General features: G+C 44.1%; 1 long non-coding RNA gene across 1 annotated transcript; it reads left to right on the top strand.

Annotated features, from left to right (window-relative positions):
- Positions 1-8,087: 8,087 nt before the first annotated feature.
- Positions 8,088-12,549, top strand: LOC122121188. Its single transcript, XR_006149909.1, has 3 exons — positions 8,088-8,097; positions 11,673-11,675; positions 12,396-12,549. It is a non-coding gene; the product is annotated as an uncharacterized LOC122121188 (long non-coding RNA).
- The last annotated feature ends 479 nt before the right edge of the window (positions 12,550-13,028 follow it).

Consider the following 13,028-nt stretch of genomic DNA (forward strand, 5'->3'; position numbering starts at 1 on the left):
AGGATGCAGTTGTCATGAGAAACATGAAGCCTGAGATACTGTGGCAGCACAGGGTGTATTGGAAGCTGAACCCACTCCAGTAGGAGAATGTTTGCCTGTATCAAGGAGCTTGGTGTGGCTGTGCTGCTTTGGCAGGGGCAGAACCACTTCAAAAGTCAAGATATTTGGCTTGGTCATTGTCACCATCAGTTTTACATGGTATTTGTTTGGTCTGTGGTGAGGGGTCTATAGTTGTTGTCTTTTCAGAAGCTGCTGGTGAAGCTGTGGATAGGGGAGAGACTGGAATAGACCCTGAGGTTGGGCCTCAGGTGGGTGGGCCTCAGCCCTTGTCTCCCCTCCCCTCAGGTGGGTGGGCTGCTGCCCTCACCTCTGCCTTTTGGCAACCAGCATCCACCGTGGTTCTGCCCTGGCAGAGAGCCTCAGCACCTCATCTAGAGGTTTTTTCTCTCTCTGAATGAGGCAGGGGTTTTTGTTCCACAGTGCCCAGGTTTCTTCTGACAGCGAGAGGGAAGTAGAGCTGAGGTATGCAATTTGTTCAAGTCTTATTACCACCTTTGTTGAAAACTCCCAGAGTGGTGAGCAGTGTCTGGCCTGTGCTGCTCAAGACTGTGTTTGCTGAGGAAGCTACCACTCTGGGAGACAGTCGTTCCTTTTAGCAATGAAAATCACTGTGGATAGAACTATGATTTAGGATGAAAGAATCTTATCACAGTGGAGATTCTTGACCTACGTTGGCCCCTGTAGCAGAATGTTGCTGATTGACAGCAGGTAGGTAGAGGGATGTACAGTGGGATGTAGGCTGGAACTGTTGGGTGGCTTGCCCCTAAGTGCTGGTGTTGTGATACAGCACAGGGCTGTTCTCATTACCCATCCTTTCTGCCTGCATTCACATCCTTTTGAGGGACACAGTTTATGTTCTCCAGCTTAAGTTCTGCTTTCCCTTCTGCTGTGCTCTGCAGACAGGTCACCTCCAATCTTGACTACCCTGGTCTCAGCGAGGTGGAGGACTCACCATTCCAGATGAGCCCTTGAGCAGGGCCCAGGCCCAATGAGTTTGTCTGTGTTCAGGGTTATAGAACCCCGAGATTCCTGGTTCTCTTTCCTGCTGTTCTGGGAAATTGAGATTCTTATAGATATGTGCAGTCTTTATTTATGGTGTTCACCACTGGCTCAGATATCTGCCTCTGCCCCATGGCAGAGCTTCCTTCAGTTATCTGTCTCATAGCTATACCTCTTGATTTTCTTTTTGCCTTGAGAGCTCAGAGGATACAGTCTGGGCCAGCATTCCCTTTGAACTCCACCTGCAGAACAGGCTCGTGGAGGCTGTCCCAGCAGGCTGTTGCTGGAGGCTTCCTCTTCTTCTCTGTGAAAGTTAACTACTCACAGGTGTTCCTTCTGCTCCTGGGGCCACTCTGGTCTGGTGAGAAACCTCTGAGTCTTGTTTCCTGTTAGGAAGAGCACAGACCCTTTGTGCCCATCTGGACCAGCCATGTTGAATAAATGGCATGCTAGTGTGCCCAGTGTCTGCCACATGGCAATGTGCAGCAGGCAGTTCGAGCTGCCGCTCTGGCCAAAGTAACAGAGGCTTCCAAAACTAGCTGGAATTTCCACTTTCTTCTTGAGTCCTTTGCAACTATTTCTATGCCCAAGGGCCCTGTTATAAGCATAGCTGGTCCTTAGGTGGCCATGTGTAGCATCAAGTCTTACGTTCTCCCCTCAGTCCTGTTCTAGGCTCTGAGTGGAATTGCCTGTGTGTCCTCCAGGACTGAGCAGGAGAGAGGAGCTGGATTTTGTACTGCACTCTTGTCTTCATTAAGAAAAGGGTGTCTTTTATGTTCTGGTAACACCTCCCTGTAATCCCAGGAGACTGAGATATGTTTTTATGTTTTTATGATTGTGTTTTCAAGCCAATCAGGACAGAAAAGTCTTGGAAGCCCTGTCTCCAATGAACTATCAAATCTTTTGGTACTGGCATCAAAAACAAGACCAAGGTATCATCCTCAAATGGAGACTCCCAGGTGTCAAGACCCTCCCCAGGCGATGAGACCTCTCCCACTTGATCAGGTTCCCTCAGATGAGATGAGACACCCCTCCTTGGATGGCTTCCCTGCTTCAGTGGCAGGGTGAACACAAGAGCACAGTATTGATTCTGCTGTGATGACCTGGCAGGATTACACCCTGTACTAAGGAAGTTTCTCCTGGTTAACTGGTCTTTCAGGGAGGCAGAAGGAGTAAACCTGAGGTGGTCCTTGTGTCCGGAAGCTCCTTGGGGAGAGGATTCTAGGTAGGGAAGATTCTCCTGTGCTTCACCTGTTGTACTGAAGCATTCCGGCTCACTGTGGGGAGCTAGTATCTTGGAAGCTTCTGTGCTGTGTGCTCATCTCCTTGTGTAACCCCACAATGTCATGCTTGTTATAGGTCAGCCTTGAACTCAGTAGAATTGGGCTCCACTCCCATGTTATACTCTTCTCATGGTGGGGGCAGATCTACTAATTTTAGTCTCACCAGAATCACTTTGAACTTGAGGGAAGCCAGGACATGTGCATAGCATGTGTGAGGCCCTGAGTTCAAATCATGTGCTTCTTTCACAGCACCAAGAAGGGAAATGAAAAAGATTTCCACTTTTAGGTAGTGTACCTGAATTTACCAGCTACTTGGGACGCTGAGTCAGGATGACTGCTTGAGCCCATCTCTTCCCTGCCAGATGGGGTGATACAGTATTGAGTCCTAAGTACTCCCCAAACAAACAAATCCCGTGGAGTTTGGAGAAAGAGCAGATTTTTCTTCTTCCTTTCCTTGGAGGTGGAAGGTTGGCAGTTTGGGGACACCTAATAGAATCTTCTTGCAAGGAGAAGCCTGTGCTAATGAGATTGAGCATGGTTCTGGGACTGGGTGGAAGGAGTAGAAGCAGGGAAAAGTTGGTCCCTCTGCTCTGGCTTGTGTCCCTGCAAGAAAACTTACACATTAGCAGGTTTGCAAGTCACGCACAGGTATGAGTGACTGCTAGTTCAGGTACCCACTCCTAAAGCCACCTCAGAGAAGCTTCATGAGGGGCCTGGGAATGTGGCCTTGTGATGTGTTTGTGTGTCTTTGTGTGTGTGTGTGTGTGTGTGTGTGTGTGTGTGTGTGTGTGTGTTTGTGTGCGTGCATACTTATGTGTGCCAGTACTATGTCTTGAACTCTGGGCCTGGGCAATCTCCCTTAGATTTGTTGCTCAAGGTTAGCACTCTATCACTTGAGCCACAGCTCCCCTTTTAGCTTTTGTGGTGGGAAATTGTGTATAGGAGTCTCACAGACTTTCTTTCCTGGGCTGGCTTTGAGCCATGATTCTTACATCTAGTCTCCTGAGTAGTTAGGATTACAGGTGTGGGCTTGCTGGCACCTGGCTCTCTTTCATTCTACTTATGTTTTTTTTTTTTTTATTTTTAGTTGTCAAGGGTCACCATTCGTTTTGAGTACAGCACCTCTTATTAGGTCTTTCCCTCATTTGGAGTAGTCTGCCCAGCATTGTGGGTTCTGAGGTATCACTACCAATAGGTGGCCCTGCTGCCTTTGTGATCTGGCTTTGTTACTGTTGGTTGTGGGGCCTGAACTCTGTCCCTGAGCTCTTTTGCTCAAGAGCTACCATTTGAACTAAAACACCACTTCAGGTTTTGAGTGGTTATTTGGAGACACGAGTCTCACAGACTACTGGCCCAGGCTGGCATTGAATCCTGATCCTCAGATCTCAGTCTCCTGAGTAGCTAGTTAGGATTACAGGTTTCAGCCACCAGTTCCTGGCCAATGCAGCTTTCTTAGGAAGACTGTGATTGCCTCATACAAGCCTTCCTCAGCCTCATCTCTTTCCCACAAGGAATTTCTAGCTAAGTTCAGAGTCGGGCGGAACCCCGGATTTTTGGTTTTCATGGTGGCTTCATCATGTAGGCATGAGCAGTGATGTGAGCCACTGATGATCAACTCTGCCTTGGCCTCTGTTTCTCCTGGTGAAAAGCCCCAGCCTTTTGATGCAGCCTTTTGCTGTCTGGGGTCCAGCCCCAATCTCAGGCTTCCATGAACTACCAACCGTCAGCCAGCTTAGCAAAACACAGCAAGTGTCATCACTAAGATCTCAAGGGTTGTAGCAGCTGATCACAGAACGGCTCTGCCTTATCATATCATAAGAGTCTATGTTTATGTAGTGGATGTTCAGAGCTGCCAGCGTGGCAGTTTATTAAACTATGTCCTAGCTGGCTTTTTTGAATAGAAATGAACAAACCAATTTCTAAAGTTTCTATAGATGTGCATAGGATCTGGAATGGGCAGGATAATTTTGAAAAGGATCAAGTTAAAAAAATGTTACAAAGTGCTTAGGACAATGAAAATTTGGGACATTGACAGACAGGTAAATGAATAGAACAGAATGGAAAATTGAGAAGTAATTGAAGAATATAATGTTCATTGATTTTTTAAAAAATCAAAATGTCTTGATGAGAAAGATGGTTAATCCAAATCACAACTGGTGTGGAAGGAGATGAGCCTGAACTGTGGCCTCTACACCAAATATAACTCCACGTGACAAGTGGGACTATGGATGGAAGCCAGAACTCTGGAAACTAATGTTTGACAAGAAGAACATACAGAACATGAATTAATTATACTTCGGAAAAAATAAGATGCATTGGACTTTAGTTTGCTTTCAGAGAGCTAGCAAAAGGACAGACTATAGAGAACCTGTTGTCAATGTGTCTATATCTACATATTTATCTGCCTGAAGAAGTATACAAAAACCATATAATAATTTCTTTTTCCTAGTATTGAGGATTGAACTCAAGTCCTCAGCACTTTCTGAGGTCAGATTAGAAAAGGCAGAAGATGGGGCTCAGTGGTGGAGCACCTGCCTAGAGTGTACATGGTCTGGATTTTGAGCCCTAGCACTGCCAATAAAGGACAAAAGCTTTTTTTTAAACAGTTTCTATTTGAGATGTGGTATATGAATGTTAAACGAGGACACAAAAAGCTATAACAACAGTATTCATTAGAGAAGGCACATGTTAAGATCACAGGGTGCTCAACTGGGATGAGTGTCCCTCAAAGACTCATGGTGGTAGTGGGAGGGGTGAGATCATTGAGATGTAGGGCTTGGTGAAAGGATGTTACATTATTGGGGTGTGCCCATGTAGGGGATACTGAGGGTCACCTCTGTGTCTTTACCATGCACCTTCTGGGAATTGAATCATCTCACTTCTGCCAGGTTGTAATGTGTAGTCACAGGCCCCAGAGGAGAGGTGCCAACTGACACAGACTGACACCATGAGTGAGTGATCATCTCTCTGTTGGCAGAGAATAATACAGAACATGCAGATTGCTGTTGAGCAATAGAAAATGGTACAGACAGTCACTCTGGAAATAGACAGCTTTTTGTGCACGTAGAATGTAACATGGCTATTTTGCTCCTAACTATTGTCCACACTACAGTGTGGCCTCATGAGGACTTGTTTGAAGATGTTTATAGGAGCTTTATTTGTAGTATCAGCCAAAGCGTGGAATACTCAGATGTGTGCCTGCAGGTGACAGGAAATGAGTGCATGGTACATCTACACTATGGAGTAACATACAGAGCAGTGAAAAGCAACTTGTGCTGAGTGGTCTAGCTTGAATTCAAAAGGGTTGTGATTCCATAAACCTGAAGTGTTATAAAAGGTCACACCAACCTAGAGTGACAGGAAATCAAAGTTCCTTGAGTCCATGCTGGGAATCTTCTGGGTTGTTGGTACTGTTGTCAGTAGAGGCATGAGGTACAGCTTTAAAACGGGCTTCATTGAAAAGTGTTTTATCAAGGGTGAAGTATACCTCCAAAAGAGATGTTACCCAGAAAGAACAGAAAGACCACTGCAGTGACTTGGTTTGATTTAGGGAGAGATAGGGTTAAGCCAGAATACTTGGGGGAGGAGCCCATCCCTTGAGTTGTCAAAGGCCTTGAGGAGCCTGAACCTCTTAGGCGTTTGAGATGTGCCCAACACTGTCAGCTGACCTGCATCTGGGTTTGCTCCTTGGCACCAGAGGCATCAAGGTAGAGCAAGAGGCAGTCATCGCTTGGAGAGGAAGCATTTAACTTCTGAGGTGGCAACACAATACTGTCTCACTGTAGAGATGGCTGAGGAAGATTAGCAATAAATTTTTGACATGTGCAAACTCCTTTTCAGTTCTGGGTACCAAATAACCCTCCCAGAGTGAGGGAGGAGGATCAGGCTACCACCTTGGTTGTCAGTGCACTGCTGTTCATCTGCTTTTTAACTGACAGGAATTGTTTAAGAGTCTTTGTGGAAGACATTCAGATGTAAAGTTCTCTGTATTCCCATTTGCTCCCTCTGGCTTTTAGGTTTTTTTTTTCCCATCTTGCTAGCTGTTCAATTTTGGAGTATCACACCCCAGTCATCTTTTATACTAGACAAGTTTTGTAATGTTAATTTTAGTAGTAGTTTCATTTAAATCAGATTTTATGTATTTTTTGACTTATTAAAAATTGAAGTTAAGAGAGTCACTCACTGTGCTGTGGTATTTTCTGCAGTCTAGCTGCATTTCTGTAGATATTCCAGTAGGAGTTGCTACTAAGTCATCTACAAGTAATGGAAGCTTGGTGTTTTGGATGCTGAGACTTGAAATATACTTTGTCTTGCTTGTTTCATCCATTTAGTCAGTTCAGTTTCTTTTTGAATTTTTGTAAGCAAGCATTGGAATATCAATGTTGTCATGAGTGCATTTAGGGTTGTGGCTGGCCAGGAAGTAACATTTCAAGTCTGTGTGGGCTTTCAAGTTTCTGTCACAGTAGTGCAGAGTGGAGATGAGGAGACTGTCTACCCTAAAACCAGGGCAGCTGGGTGCAAAACAGGACCATGGTTATGCCAGTGGGATAACCGTGTGGGAGTGAGCGGAAAGGGTTGTGTCTGTGGGTTGGGGATGCATACTATCTGGAATGTGGGAGGATCTGGATTTCATCCCCACTATTGGAAATAAACCACCTTGGGTTTTTCCAAAACAGATGAATCTGTTTGGCTCGAGGGCCAGAACATATCAGTACAGTACAGGGCTGCCCATGTGGTTTAAGCCAGAGCAAAGCCTTGTTTTCTTTTTTTGAGGTGTGATCCCCCTTTATCCTAGTGGGATGTACTTCTGACTGAGAAGAAAGCCAGCAGTGTGTCTGCTGCAGTTTGTGAGGAACCCCTGCTCTGGCTGGGGTCTCGATGCTAGGTGTTGAGATCTTCTCCCGGGAGAAACATTCCAAGGGCTCTGATCTAGTGCCTTCCATGCAGGCCAGCATCCAGCCATGGTGGACCATGGGGTGCAGAAGTGTGTGCCTCCACAGGGTTTCACACTGGGTTTTCTAATGCTTATTTAACAGTAATATTTCACCGATCAGATGTTCCCTTAACTATGCACATTTGGAAATCTGTAAAAGCTACTTTATGATGCTTGCCAGATTCTCTTTTATTAAGACAGTAACACACAGCATTCTTCAAGGTCCTTTTGTGCTTCCCATCCATGGGAAGCATTTCTTGTGACCATGATGCAAGCGTCATCCAGGTTCCAGCAGCTCCTGCTGTGCAACAGAGGTGCCCAGTGTGGTGAGGTGAGTGGAGTTGGGTAGACGGTCCACCATGCAGGGTGTGAAAGTGCAGCGGACTCTGTCATCAATAGCATATACTCCTCTCCACTTTTATTATGGTCTACACAAGGGCCAAGAACCTTTTTCTCAGCCAAGGGCCATCTGGATTTTTATGACATTGTTCTGGGGCTGAACAGACAGCTGTGAGCATCCAGTGAAAAACATGTGTGCTGACCTGTCACATGTCAAGTGATTTTTGTGGCCCTTACATGACTGACTGAGTGTCCTTCAATTCTGGTCTCAAAGGAGGATTCTGGAGCAATAGTGGAAGGATGAACACTGCTTGCCAGTGGGACTTGGGGTGTTTGCAGAATTGTAGATTGCTCCCCCCAGTGCTCTCTCTCCCACTTCCTGTATTAAGCTATTTGTTATTTCTAGTCTTCTTTCTCTCTGTTTTCCCTTCTTGTCTCTGGATTGCTTTCCTCTGTCCTCTCTCCACTATCCCTTAACCTCAAGTTCTTTTCCTTTCCCTTCTCAGGTAGGCAGAATTCTCCTGAGAGTTTGTGTGCAGGGGGAAGAAGAGCATCCTCATGGCTGGGTAGGTATAGGCTGCAGCTGATTGGAATTCCTGCTGTCTCCCAGTGTCATCTTTTCTCCCTGTTTAACTTTCTCTATCAGCTCTAATGTGGGAAAGCAGAGCAAGGGGAGTAAAAACTAGAGACATGCCTGGGAGAAATTCCGCTGGTCTGTTCCTGGTGAGGTTTGAGCCATCATGCACAGATTTTATTTAGTCCATTTAATATAGTGGCTGTGGAAGTTGGTAGCAGATGTCTTGAATCCTATTGAAGGAACTATAAATATGAGCTTGTGGCACCTTGATCTTATACATGGGCCCAATTTGATTTCAGTTTATTTAATTAAAACTTGACAATGCTGCTAGCTACACTGCAGTAGGTATAGGAAACTTCTGACTTCAGCTTACAAAACTGCGATGGACCAGCTCTGCCTGAGCACTGGGACCAATGGGACAGGGATCTGGGGATAGGAGGGCAAGGAGTAGGCGAAGTGACAGACACAGACTCAAAAGAGTTGCATCTGAGTGTATCTTTATTGAGGAGAATTAACATTTTCATACAGTGTGTGATTGTGACATAGATTCTTTTTTTATTTAAGCAAGTAATCAATTTTTAGGAAAAGAAAAACATTGATGGATTACATAAAAATTGATTACTATCCCACCAACTGTTTAAGCTAAATGGTGCGAAACAATGCGTCATCTAGTCAGCCTTTTTATGTTTAATAATGAACAAACCTAAGACAGGGCTGTACATATATTGCACTCTTTTTATTTTTTTCATATATTTTCAAGCCCCTTTGAAACCATCCTAAAAACCACTTTCAGGTTGAATCAGGCATTCTCCGTTTTCTATAATTTTAATCCCAATATTTGTTCACATAAATTTCTAATTATTATTTTAAACTGTCTTGTTGTTTTGATAATAAACACCATAATGTTCCAGATCTACTTAATCTTTGCATAAAATCTAATGAGTTCCAAAACACCCTTTTTCCTTTTACATTAATCCATCTATTTTCATCTTTGTAAACTCCTGTATAAGGCAATGGTTCATGGGTCAGCTCAGGAAATGTGATGTCACTAACTTTATATTTTGTGGGAAATCACTATCTATTCCCTATAATGTAAGCTGGACTAAAAGTAGTCATAACTGTTGGGGAATTTTTCTTTTCCTTTAATTATCAGGGGTCCCTTTTTCTAGAACTCTCTGTGCTTTTGGGATAACTCCTTCTGGCTTAGTTTAATTCATTAATTCTGCCTGTTGTAACATATCTAGAGATTTTAAATTTCTATATTTACTATGAATGAGCCACAAAACTGCTTGTGAAATTGTAGGAGTTCCTGGAGGCAGTGCCACATCAAATGATAGATTGATTGTGGCATTGCCCACATTTAATCTTTTGTCTTTATTATTCAGAGAAGCTGTCTCCATTGGATTGGAAAGAAACAACATGCTCTATTCGTGGATCAATAGAAAAATAGCCAAAATGAGAATAAAGGCAATGAATGTATAGCCAAGAATAATATAGTAAGAATAAAGGTAGAGGTTATAAAGGTGCAGCCAAGTGTATGGGAAACCTTGAACCAACACCCCCTTCCTGCAGGCATGCTTCCTTGAAGCTTATGCTTTATCTGGCATGATATCTCATGCAGACTCTGAAGGAGGTGGCATGGCACAAAACCGATACCTTTCTACCTACACCTTCCTATTTCATGCAGCTCAGATAGCACTGTCTCTTCCTAGTGGAGTTTTTGCTCATGAATATGGGTGCTTACTGATGTGTCCTGTGTAAAGAACTTGAGAAGATTGCAGTTAATAAAGCAGGGTACAGTACCTTGGAAGACCCAGAAACATTGAAGTGGGTTCAGAGTTAATTGGAAGAGAAGAGAACTGGAATGAACGCTGGAGTCAAGGTGGCTTCTACATGTGAGCTTTTAGTTGGACTGCAGCCCCAGTGTGAAATGGAAGACTTCTTTGCCTCCATTGGACCAAGAGACCCTTGTGGTCAGGTCAGCAGGAGGATCCTGGAGTGATTTGTTAATCCTGCCCTACAGGGGGAAGGGGGATTCTGCATATCCCCCGTGGGAATGGGCAATTGGCACCACAGTCATGGGAGATCGATGGTAAAATGAGCCCATTTTATTTTATTCACATAAAATATTATAGGCTTGTTTAAAACTTAATTCTCATCTTGAGTATGCAAAATACAAATTCCAAAAAAATGTTCAATTTTTTTACTTTGTACTTTGCAAATATACAAAATAGAAGTTTGGTTAAATTTATATTACATATTTATTAAGGTGAAGAACTATGTAACAAGTTAGCTCTGCTTAAGGCATACTTAGGAATAAACGATTGTACAAATTATTGTGCCTTTGAAGCCACATTGCATAACAGACTATCTCCGTAAAAATTGTTAAAGAAGTAAACCAAGTATAACTTAGTCATACATATAGATCAGAAGACAAATATATAGTCCTTGTCAGGGCTGGGAAGGTGGCTCAGTGGTAGAGCGCTTGCCTTGCATTCCTGAGGCCCTGGGTTAGATTCCTCAGCACCACATAAGCAAAAAGAAAAAAGCTGGAAGTGGCACTGTGGCTCAAGTGGTAGAATGCAAGCCTTGAGCTGAAGAGCTGCGGGTCAGTGCCCCGAACCAGAGTTCAGGCCCCATGACCAGACCCCTCCCCAAACATATATATATATATATATATACATATATATATATAGTCCTTGTCAAAGCATACAGCAGTTTGAGAACTTTGGCTTCCTCTTTTGTACCTTTAGAACCAAGACTCATCAAGCACCATCATTTAGGCTATTAGAACACATATTCTGTACTGAAATCTCTTCCTCTTCTTCTAACTAAATAATGGCTTTTAGAAGGCAAAGGGAATACAAGGTGTTCTTTATATTTATATTGCATCTGAGACAATCTGTGAGAAGCAGAGTGGGGGAGGGGTGTAGAGTGAGACTAACACCACCACAAGGCCACAAGAGGCAGGCCTCCTGGAGCAGAGCAGAGGCCAGGCCTGTGGAGAGGAAAGCCCTGTGGTATAGAGAGGCCTGCTGGAAAGAGAGAGAAACCTGCCACCTGGAGGCTGCAGCTGCTCTTATTTCTGAGGTAGCCCAGGACAAGGCAGTTATAGACCAGCTAGTAAAACTCCTTTGTCACCTTTGGCCATGGATTTTCCCTCCTCTGAGATCATTACAAATTCAAGGGAATTCTGGTCTTCCCTCTCCCTCACCCCACCCCAACTGATGGATCTAATTTGCACCCCATTATCCACAGCTTCCAGTAATCCCCATGGTGGTGTCTTGTAAATCCAGGAATACTCAAGTTGATTTAGAATTGCAATGATAGCCGATACAATCTCAGACCCATCTGTTCAATTTTGTTTTTTTAATTTTGCCTTTGGATTCTTCCTTTCTCTTGATTATCCATTCACAAGAGATATTGGAAACTTTCCCATGGTTGTAGTGCTTTGCCAACATGAGCTCTCTCACATGGGAAGACAGTATGAAGGATTTTCTACTGGCAGTATGTGACTGTGTATCCACAGTCAGGGATTTAACAGTGTCTCTATGCATCAGGCCAGGCGACCCACCTGGACAAGGCTGTTTCTATGCATCAGGACAGGAGACTCATCTAGACAAGGCAATCTGTATGCATCAGGCGAGGGGACCCACCTGGAAAAGGCCGTCTCTGTGTGTCAGGCCAGGAGATGCACCTGGACAAGGCAGTCTCTATGTGTCTGTCCAGGTGAGCCCACCTGGACAAGGCCGTCTCTGTTAGTCAAGCCAGGAGACCAACCTGGACAAGGCTGTTGAACTTGTGGCACAGGAATGGCAGCACGACTAGTGTTGCCTGGTCAGTTCATCAGAATGGGCAAACTTCTACCCAAAGCCATCCCAGTCACAGTGGTAAGGTAAGGTGTCTTACCTGTATGGGTTCAGAAATGCACCTTGAGATGAGAGCTCCTTGGATAGGTTTGGCTGCAGCCCATGTGCTCACACACATGGGTGGCCTTTGTGTGGCCATGACCTTCTTACTTCCTTCAGCTTTGGCTCCTCTGGCAGGTAGGAACCAGGTCACCTGCTCAGGCAGGCAGGGTGGGTAGTTGGGCCCTCGATGGGCATGGGATATAGGGGCTAGCAGTAGAGTTGGGTGACAGTCCCTATTGACCAGCAATTCCTCAGGTAAGGTAGTCCTAATGGGGAGCTGTTGCCCCAAGGAGAATTCTTTTTTTTTTTCACTTTTCCGCAAACTTTGTTACAAACATACAATTCTTTAAATATAGACTGTAAAACTCCATTTGCAAAAGTCTGTTATTGTAAGGAGTGCACACTAGCAGGAAGGATTCTTAACTTTTTCTATGAGTTTTCTGTCAGTTTTGCTAGTTAGTGGTAAATACGGGACCCGCTGTTTTACAGGCCTGTCCGAAGCTTGTGGCTGTATTCACATTGCTCTTTTGAAGCAGCCCTGCATGTATCAAAATTGTTCAGAATCTGAGCTTCAACCTACAGGCAGTGAGATCAACAGCCCGTCTGGACTCTGCTTTTTGAACGGTTTTCAGGAAGTGTGATTTCTGGACGGGTACTGCACTTCACAGATTTGTTTGAATTGCCCATGCAGCTCTATGTTAAAGTGCATTCTTCTTTTCAAAAATAAGCAAGAGAAATAATCTTTTTACTTTTTAATTAACCAAGGTACTTAAAAAAATGAACTTTTTGGTCTCTCAGCAGATATTCTCAGATTGATCCTACTACTACAATTTCCATGTTCTATTTACAACATTTTTAGGATTCTGGGTAGAGGGAACTTTATAAAATGAAAGGTGCAGCTTCACTTGAAGCAGAAATCAGCTCTA

The sequence above is a fragment of the Dipodomys spectabilis genome, unplaced genomic scaffold, assembly GCF_019054845.1.
Source record: "Dipodomys spectabilis isolate Male_0828 unplaced genomic scaffold, ASM1905484v1 ptg000186l, whole genome shotgun sequence".
Classification (NCBI taxonomy): Eukaryota; Metazoa; Chordata; class Mammalia; order Rodentia; family Heteromyidae; genus Dipodomys; species Dipodomys spectabilis.